The sequence below is a fragment of the Notothenia rossii genome (assembly GCF_949606895.1).
Source record: "Notothenia rossii genome assembly, chromosome: 4".
NCBI lineage: Eukaryota > Metazoa > Chordata > Actinopteri > Perciformes > Nototheniidae > Notothenia > Notothenia rossii.
Window position 1 is genome coordinate 35,916,880 of NC_136902.1, and position 10,895 is coordinate 35,927,774.

Genomic DNA, 10,895 nt, shown 5'->3' on the forward strand with positions numbered 1-10,895 from the left:
GAGAGAGGGAGAGAGAGAGAGAGAGAGAGAGAGAGAGAGAGAGAGAGAGAGAGAGAGAGAGAGAGAGAGAGACTTACTTCTGCGCTAACGGATATAAGAAGCTGTTTCTACAATAATGTGGAGGGAGAGCTCTCCTGTCAGACAGAGTCTCAGTGAGGTAAAGGACTCTGAGTGTTTAGATAGTTCACTTTAGTCTAAGTTATCTCAGTGGGTTTCAAACGTTTTGATCACAATTTATGTAAACAAATATTTCCAAGGCACACCTTTATAATTATTAGGATAAATAAAAACAGGTTTGAAATCATTCCAATGTATACTATAGGACAGTAAACTAAAAATATTGTTTAAAACTGGAGAGATTTAAAAAATATGCATACATAAATAAATGTTAACTAGTAAAATAAGATATAAATGAACAACAAAAATAAAATACGCTAGCCTACATTTATTTGTTATTGGCTATGGTAGGTTATTGGAAATGTTCAAATACTTATTTGATTAATAAAAGGCAAACCGATATTTTTCATTTGGGTGTTTAGAGTTGTACCCAGGGGCGCCGTAAGGGGGTGAAAAGTTAGGACGATTCTAAGGGCCCGTGACTGACAGGGGCCCCAACAATTGTAGAACATTAAGAAAAAATGTTTAATTAACCTTTCATCAATCATCAATAATTAACATTAATATAACATTATATTGATAATATACTCACTAAACTTACGATTCATTTCACTTTTTTTGTTTGAAAAGTTAATTATCCAAAGCCTCTGTATACCCCCCTCTATTTACATGTAATGGTTTGGTCCTGTCTCCAAACGCTGTGCGGCACCGCTCTTTCTAGCAGAGTGAGAGCATGTGAAGCAGGGATGCGAGTACTTACGTGTGTACGATGTCTCAACGACTAACAAAGTCAGGCTTTCAAAAAAGAAAAGAAAGGAGAGAAAGACAAGAGAGAGTGACAGTCTGTCACCCAGTTTTGCTCTGATTTAGCACCACCATCAGGCCTTTTCATTTCCATTTCCGTTTTGTTGTCCATTCACACTTTAATACCCGCTTATTTTGTAGTTGGTTTGTATATTTAATTAGAAAATCTGCTGCTTATGTTATTTTTTTGTGATAGCATTTTTATAAATGATAATATTGGTGTTAATGTTCACTTTATTTTAATTTAAGTGGTCATGTATATTTAAGTTATATTTCTTTTTGATTTATAAATGTTCCATTCAAAAATGTTATTAAAAAGGCATGTACATCATAAAAGATGACTATTGAGGTCTATTGTCAGGAGTGTTAGTGTTATATCAAATAGTGAATTATACTGCAGCAGAATGTTGCACGTCTGCACAGTGTTATATGTTCACCGCTCAGTGTCAGTAAATACTGTGCAGTTAGTATTGGACTACAAGGTATATGCAAGCCTGTGCAGGTAGAGTTATTTAAAGCATAAATGAGTCGGTTGGGTTCTGGAGGTGTGGTTACAGTAATTGTGCTTGGTTTGCGTGGCCTGTGCCTGGTGGTTGGGCCCAATGTGATATATTTTCATGGGGCCCAAAATCCCTGGTGGCGCCCCTGGTTGTACCCCCAACAGTAGATCAGTCTCTAGTAATTGTGTGCTCAAAGTGCACCAGGTTGAAGCATTTTACTTTAAAATGTTAAAAATGTTCCCGGGGGGGCACCCCCAGACCCCCCTAGACCTAGAGGATGTGAAGTCCACCCTCCAATCAAAACATGTTCATGCAATACTAAATACATTTGAAGCCTTTTTATGTCAGCTGTCCACCATGTCAATACGTTTCTCTTTTTGAAGTGTATTGGTCTTTTGTAGAGGTTTTTCATTGCCAGCTAAAATATTGCCTAGGGCAGCACATTGGTCTGAATCGGCCCTGGTGTCATCCCCACAGCACCCCCCATTTGAAACATGTTCCCATGGCTATGCAGGTAGCCAGACAGTGGGACATTGTGGGAAAAGTCAGCACACTCAGCACGGATAGTGCGCGCAACATGATTGCAGCGTCCAGGCAGCTCCCGTTCGAGCATATGCCTTGAGTTGCACATAGTTCCAACGATCCATCATACACACACACACACACACACACACACACACACACACTCACTCACTCACTCACTCACTCACTCACTCACTCACTCACTCACTCACTCACTCACTCACTCACGCACGCACGCACACACTTTGTATTGTATGAGAGAGGTTCCAGATTGAATTGAGGCGAATATTTGTAATGTTCAGAGGTTGTTGTGTTTAATATTCATGAGCAGTGGCGGCCGGCCCATAGGGGCGCTAGGGGCGCCGCCCCCCCTCTTCCCACATGTTTGATTGTCATTAAAAATTAAAAATAAATAAATAAAGATATTTCCAAAAAATATATATCTTTTATTTTTATTTTTAAAGAACAAGGTAAATATTATATAGTTGGTATCAGTAAAATGTATAATCTACAATAAAATGACGTTTAAAATTGTTTTACGATGTCTAAAGTTACTGATAAGTCACATGTTTCCTGCCTGGCCGCAGCGTGTATCATTACCCTCTCTCGTCCGGGCGGTAGAAAGGAGCCCTCAGCCAGAGCAGCTGCAGCCAACAAGCTGACTGTTGCTATCTGTAAACTATGCCGCCGAAACATAATTTTAGCCAATCAGCGTCGTCAGATCTGATGCTCAAAGGGCGCCCTTTCAGCGCCCTGGCCTGTGTGTCTGTGAGTTGTTTAGACTCGTATCCAAGGTGACGCTACAGTAGGGGATGGCTGCGTCAGGTAGACTCCGGTGCTAGTGGATCGCCGGAGCTGTAGATTAACATTTGCATGCTTATTGTAGTTGTAAGGGCAATGCCTGTGGCACCATGGAGCATATGTGTGGGCTGGACCTGTATTTTACAGGTCCAGCCTTGAAAAATATTCCTCCAAGGTACATTTAGAAGAGATAAAAAATGAGCGATTAATTTGCGATTAATCGCGATTAACTATGGACAATCATGCGATTAATCGCGATAAAATATTTTAAACGACTGACAGCCCTAATAAAAACACTTTGTTTAGTTTCGGAAATTCTTTGTAGTGTGTTGCTGCCGGCCCGTCTCTCCCCCATTCTCATTGAGTATTTTACAAAGAGTGAAACAGCGGCCCTCTAGATGTTATGGTGAAACAGTAGATTTCACTCTCTGTTGCGAGAGGAGGCTAGCCGAAATTGGCTTCCCTTGGTGAAAAAAATTGAGGGATTGACCAATCAGACAAGGCTCACGTCATGCCCCTGCCAACCTGTGATTAGTCAGGGCCATGCCAAGGGAAGCTAGAGGCGGCTGGCTTCCCTTGCCTCACAATCCAATCAATTCGCATCAACTTAGTGTTGCAGTGACGCGTCCTAAAACCCGGAAGTAAGCTGCGCTCGGTTTCCCTCGACAAAAAACAAATGGGATTTCTCCATAGGATTTTGGAAAATAGCTCGAAATAAGGCCAGTGGCAAATGAAACTGTTAGATAAATGCATGTTTTGTTCAGTCGGATAATATCCACATGTCTACCCTTTATAATTTTCAAATCATAAATCTAATCGATAGAAGATAGATAGCGTCACTGCACCACTCTCACCGCCGTTAGAAAGTAGCAAGCAACTTAAGCAAGTGCAATTATGGAGGGTGGAGATTTGGAGTATTTAATCAAAAATAATTGTACTAAACTTCTGCTACAGCAGCAACAACAAATAAAATCTGGTGACAGGCCAATGCCCAAACCAGAGCTGTGTACAGTGAGGAAAAAAGGAGCGAATCGGACGTAAAACGTTAAAGGTCTCCTGATTCAGTTTGCGAATGAATGCTTATTAGAGTTTCGGCTGGAGAGTGCGTGCGGAATTGTCGGTTAGATCAGGGGTCCCCAACACCCGGGCCGCGGAGGTGTTACTGCCGGACCTCGAGTTTATCGTAATAATTGCAGAATTATAAATATATAAAAATATTTTATCAAAAAAAAAATTCAAATAATTTTCATATTATTTCATCCAAAACATACAAAATAAATCAAAATTGGTTGGCATAAGGTCTCAGCCTCTCGTGCGCAGAGAAAGTTACACTCACTGACAGATTTCAGTTATATCAATATGTATACAGTGGTCCTAATTTGTTTGAATTGTATCCTGGTTTTAAACTGTGTTAATATGTTTTGGATTCATATTGGTATTTCTTCAGGCTGTTAAATACAATTAGCCTCTGTTGCCACCTGCCGGTGAATAAATATTAAAATCAGTTAAAATTGACAACCGGTCCGCAACATTTTTTTAATGTATCTGCCGGTCCTTGGCACAATAAAGGTTGGGAACCCCTGGGTTAGATAACAGGCGTGTGTAAGTTTTGCATCTGTTTGATACAAATGTGTGTAAGTTTTGCATCTGTATGATACAAATGTGTGTAAAATGATACCGGGTGCTGTAATCACTCATCTGGTTACGTTATTACATTGACCACCACAGCCCCGACCCAAAAGAAAGGACGTATTATTGGCTTCCCCTAATGTTTTCCCCTCACCACGCAACTGCCATGGACAGATATTGTGTTACTTGTCATTTAGTGACTTAGTTACAATTGAATTCCCTTAAAATGCCTATGAAACCAAATTGGGATTAATTATCTTACCGAAGGACATTTCAACATTGAAGCCTCTGAGAGGCCCATTTCCCCCTGAGCCGACATCATCGAAGCCCAATCATCAGCTACTGCACGTCCTTCCTGTCTGGTCCAGCAGCCAGGGGAGTAGATCTGATAGTTTCACACCAATGGCTGCAAAGTATTGTGCAGCAAAAACAAATGTGTATAAATAAAACTCTCACTGTTTTTGTAACAGGTTTGATGTTTTTAAAGAGGACATATTCTGCTCATTTGCAGGTTCATACATGGGCGCGGGAAGGGGGGTGCTGAGGGCGCTGCAGCACCCCCTAGCGGCAGGCAGGCGGTGCGGAGCTCCCCTGTCTGAATTATTATTTGACGTTATTGCTGCTCCCGCTGTGCATAATCTGTGTAATATGGAGCAATACATTCCACATTGTTGGTAAAATAATATTTTGGCCTGCCCCGAATGTTTTCTCTGTAGCCCCGGACAATTCTACCTCAATAATATAATACATTAACCGTGCTTTACGTGAACCTCATCAAGACACAAGAAAGGACAGCAGGACTGTAATTTCCCGTGTTCAGTGAATGCAACAGAGGCAAGACACCAGACCAATCAGAGAGTTGCATGGAAATTAAAAAGTGTGCTTGTGTCATTGAAGCTCGGCTCTGTGTGTGTGTGTGTAGAGAGAGAGAGAGAGAGAGAGAGAGAGAGAGAGAGAGAGAGAGAGAGAGAGAGAGAGAGAGAGAGAGAAACCGGTGCCAGCAGGGCCTGTTGTTAGCATCTGGTTAGCTAGCTGCACTAACGGACATAAGGAGCTGTTTGTTCCACAACAAGCTGGAGGAGAGTCCTCTCCTCTCAGACTGAGAGACTCAGGTGAGCTGAAGGACTCTCTGAGTGTTTAGATAGTTAACTTTAGTCTAAGTTATCTCAGTGGGTCTCAAACGGTTTGGTCACAAATTATTCAAAAGATTATTTCCGCGGCACACCTTCATATGATCATTATCGTTATAAAAAAAGAAAGAGAACAAAGGAAAAACAGTTATGAAATACTATATGGCAGTAAAACAAGAATACAGTTTAACATCCCCCCTGACCCCCCTAGAGGAGGTGAGGTCCGCTCCCCACTCATAAAAATAGCACTTTACCCCTGCCTATATGCCGTGAGCTGATTATCGAGCCTTCATTGAAGCAGTCACGGGTGTACTGTGTGTTTGCGTGTGGGGAGTGTTGCAGTAGAACATTCCACTGTAGCGCCCCTGGTGCTCGCGCTTTTGTGCGCGCTCTATAGTGCCCGTAATAGAGAACCGCAGTGACGTGTCGTAAAACCCGGAAGTAAGTTAGCATTTTTAGCACTTCCGGTTCCTTCCTCAAAAAGCAATGCATTTTTTCCATAGGGTTTTGGAAAATAGCTCGAAATAAGGTCTGTGGTTGACACAAATTTAAGAGGTAATTGACGTTTTGTTCTACGACATTAAATACATCAGCAGTGACCCCACTGGTGATTTTTGAAGAGTTTACGTGTCTGAAAAACGATGGTTGTTACCGAATGGCTGAATAGGACTACAGAAATTGTCGAGGCCGTTGTACGTCATTACGCCGAACACGTAAACACTCCCGCTAAGTCTTTTTCCCCCTGTGTTCTGCTTGAAAGCAAGTACCTGCCTATCTTTAGTATCTGTATATCTATATCTGACCATCAGAATCTGTATTTTTGAAATTGTCGTTTTTAACACCGTAGTTTTACAAATTATAGAATAATTAATTACCAGTGTTTTCCAATTTTACTCTGCAGTTCGTTTCGTTGGCTGACGTTAGCTAAAGCTAGCGCTACTAGTTAGCTACGCAATGGTTTGTTGCTTTGCTCCGGGTTACAGCCACAGGTCTTCGCATGAAACGTGCTTGTTCTATCGTTTCCCGGCCAATGTTTTCCAAAGGAGAGTCTGGATTCGTGCCATGAGGTAAGCTGACGTTACATTTTTGTCCATGTCACGGTGAAATGTAAATAATGGGTAGTGACTGTATCGCCGTTATAGAGATGGCGCTGCTGAAAAGACCGCAACATAAGTAAAGATAATGAATACATCCTATTAAAACCTGTGTGGCTTATATGATAAGTCTTATTAGTACAAGCAGCATAACGTTTCACCATGTAACTAAAGATTGTAGTCAGGGAAATCAGTTTGACATATTGAACTAATAAAAAATCACCTCTGGCTGGCAGAGAACTCTCTGCTCCATAGCTTCTCTTGGACGTAAAATCACATGTACATTTTACATTTATATTCAATTTAATATTCCATCCCTCACATACTTTTGTATATATAATAACTTATATTTTGTTTTTCTTGTTATGCTGCTGCAACACAAACATTTCCCAAATTGGGATCAATACAGTAATATCTTATCTTAATTAATTAAGAAATATAACTATTATAATTAGTGTAGCAGCTGACACCTATTTTCAATATGGATTAATCTACCATTTATTTCTTTAGTTCAATTTTCATCTATAAAAATGTCAAAATAGTGAAAATGTTCACGAGACTTATCAAAGTGCAAGGTTATATTTTTAGATGTTTTGTTTTAGCCTATGTACTGTATGTCTTAATGCTCTTACAGTATATGTGACGGTGTGACTTCCATGAAACTATATTTTATATCTTCCCAACAGACGAGCTGACAGGAAACCTAACACTCTAACAACCACAACATTGCAAAGGCGAGTAAATATAAATTAAAAACAATTCACAATTTTTTAATTTCTTCTTCCTTGCAGTGAGGTGAAGCTGACCTTGCACTTGGTGCCAGTAAGGATGTTCCTCACGCAGGCTGAATGTTTCTCCTTCCTTACTGACAAAGAAGCCCTTGATTTGCAACGCTTCACTAATTGTCATTTCCCTGGCTCCGTAGGGACACTTTACCTCCAGCACAGCGGAAGACCCTACCAGACCATCCGGAGATGCCCCCAACAATCCTGATAGGGAGAGCCACAAATCTGACTCATGGACCTGCATCTGAGTTGCAGTGGTGAATGCCCTGACGCCCTCACATTCATTCATAGTCCCCCACTGTACAGACAAAACACCATCAAGGGCCTGTTGTTGCCTTAGCACCCTGGCAATAAAGGAAGCAGTCACACGCTTTGACCTCAGGACAGCTCCAAAGTTGCTGGCAGTCAACCTTCCTTTCCTGAACAAATGCCAGTTTGGGTTGGTTCGCTGACCAGTGGTAGCCACCTGAATTGCCCTCTGTTGCTCTTCAGACAATGCCATGCTTTCCGCAATTGCCTCAGGTCCCTGATGCCCAACAGATTTGATAATCTCAGGAACAGTAATTGTTTCCAAGCTGTAGTGTTCCTCGTCTGGCTCGGGGGAGAGAAGCCAAGAAATTCCTGAGAACCTGCCCCCGAGTCTGTCCCTCAGCCGGTCACGATCTTCGGAGGTGGGCTCTCTTGTCAGCGGGTTAAATTAGTTATTGGTTTCAACAGTCACATTAAAACAGCTACTAAATCAGCTTACTATCACCTAAAGAACATATCTAGGATTAAAAGACTAATGTCACAGCAGGATTTGGAAAAACGTGTCCATGCTTTTATCTTCAGTAGACTGGACTACTGCAATGGTGTCTTCACAGGTCTCACTAAAAAATCTATTAGAAAGCTGCAGCTGATTCAGAACACCGCTGCTCGAGTCCTTACCAACACTAAGAAAGTGGATCACATCGCTCCAGTTCTGAAGTCTTTACACTGGCTTCCTGTGTGTCAAAGAATAGATTTCAAAATACTGCTGCTGTTTATAAAGCACTGAATGGTTTAGGACCAAAATGCATTTCTGACCTCCTGCTAAATTATGAACCATCCAGATCTCTCAGGTCTTCAGGGACTGGTCAGCTTTCTGTCCCCAGAGTCAGAACTAAACATGGTAAAGCAGCGTTCAGTTATTATGCTCCAAATATCTGGAACAAACTCCCAGAAACCTGCAGGTCCGCTGCAACTCTTACTACTTTTAAATCCAGGCTGAAGACTTTTCTTTTTTTCGCTGCTCTTAATTGAACTATTCATATCTTAGACTGCACTGTAACCTTTATCCATGTATTTTTTCTTTTAATGTTTATTTTATTAGCTTTTCTTTTTAATGACTGATTTTAAATGCCATTTTCTTAATGTCTTTCATTTTTTGTAAAGCACTTTGAATTGCCTTGTGTTGAAAAGTGGTATATAAATAAACTTGCCTTGCCTAATAAAGATTTCATGTGACACATACAATTGATTTGTTGATGGGAATTAATGTGAATAAATTAACTCGGTCTTAAAAGGTTAACGGTACTCTTGCTATCACTACTCACCGACACTATAAACCTTGTCCCTCATGCTAGCCCTGACAACACCGGTAAGCACACCTTCATCTAGGCTGCACTGTAACGTGTCCTGACTTGTAGTGGTTCTCTCCTCTATCTACACTCTTCTTGTCATCTTTGTAAAACGATATCAGACTTGTAATTGACACAGCCATGACTTCTAGTTAAATTCAGTGTGGCTAAAATGAAAAGCTTTGTTAAAATATGCAAGCACGCGAAAGTCAAATTCAGCTTTATTGTCAAAAATTCTACATGTGTTACACATCCAGAAATATCGAAATATCGTTTCCCACAGTGTGACATGTATACATAAAACAAAAAGGGCCTAGATAAACGTGGTATACATTAAACAAAACGGGTCTAGATAACCGGGGTATACAGTTTAAAATGTTAATATATTTAAAGTGTTCAAAGTGCAGTTTCAGTGCAAGTCAGTTGAAACGATCTTAAGTTGGCGTGACGTTGAAGTCGTGCGACCCTGCTGCTGTACTGGCTTGTAGTTCGTTTATAGCATAACATTAGCATTTCGCTTTTGGCGACTAGATTTATGATTCAAAAATTATAAAAGTAGGGTTGACATGTGGAGATTATCCGGCTGAACAAAACGTGATCCCTCTCTTAAATGTGTGTCAACCACAGACCTTACTTCGAGCTACAGATGTAGCACTGCATTTCGGACTCCAGCTTACAGCTTCCTGCCTACGGCCTGCCAAAGACCAGTATAGAGGAATGTTAAGCCCTCCCACTATTTTCCAAGAGGGCGTTGCCAGATTTTCAATTTCAGGTTTTAACCAGGAGATGGCGCTTCATTCACAAATACAGAAAGACAAGTTTCATGGACTTTCAGTTGTGTTTTGAAGAGCATTTGAACACATCAATATTTTAGATCAACTAAAGTATATCTAATCTTGTAATTCAATAATATATAGTCTTTATATATTAAATAATCAAAATTATAATGTAAATGTTTACATTCCACTTCTTTATTTGTTATGCTCATACTTTAACCTTTACAATCGTTTGCTTTAATATGCAGAATATTTTTGTGTTTGCTTCCTCCTGCTCCCTTTCGGACACATACTGTATGATTTATTATTATTATTAATATGAAGATATTATTAAGATAAGATAAGATGTTACTTTATTGATTGAACATTTTAGTTTAGAATGTGCTGTCCCACGGTAATTCAGAAGGCTCACAGGTCACATTCCGACCATTATTTAAAACAATAGGTGCTTTCACACCTTCTACAGTTTGATTTGTATAGAGGGAGTTCTGTCAGTTTTCGAATTACCCATTTGCTTTCGGGGAGCCCTATTTTTCAGAGCACATCCTGCTACTAAATATGTCACACGCACGCTCTGTTGAGTGGCGCAGCAGCGCGGATGCGATCAATTGCTATAAAAACACACTTCTACTAATACAGACGGTTTCACTATGCCGGCGGATGTGGCCGTTGTTGAAGCCTCTTCAGGCTCCGCATCGGCAGGCCTCTCCCTCGGTGTGGAGCTGTCAAGCTCAACCCTAACGCCGCTTACAGCCGGCCAACTAAAAGTTGTTTTCCGTTCACATTGTCATTTTTAGACTCCTTCGCTTCTTTGCTTGTGAATCCAAAAGCTGTGACGCTTGGCTGTTTTCGTTTTGCCATATTTTTTTATTACACAGCCAGAGTTAAAAAAATATCAATATGAACATTTCAAATACCGCGCCGGCATCACCGCCATAATCATAGCAACGTAAGTAAGAATGCAGCGCCGCCACATACAGATGGCAACACCCAGACATATTCACAAATATAAAACAAATATTCAGAAACTGTAATGAACAATAACTATTATTTATTTCAAGAACTGTTATTTACAGAAACTCAACATTTCTAATCTGTGTGACACAAATATGCACGATTGTTTTGGGCTCCCCCTATTT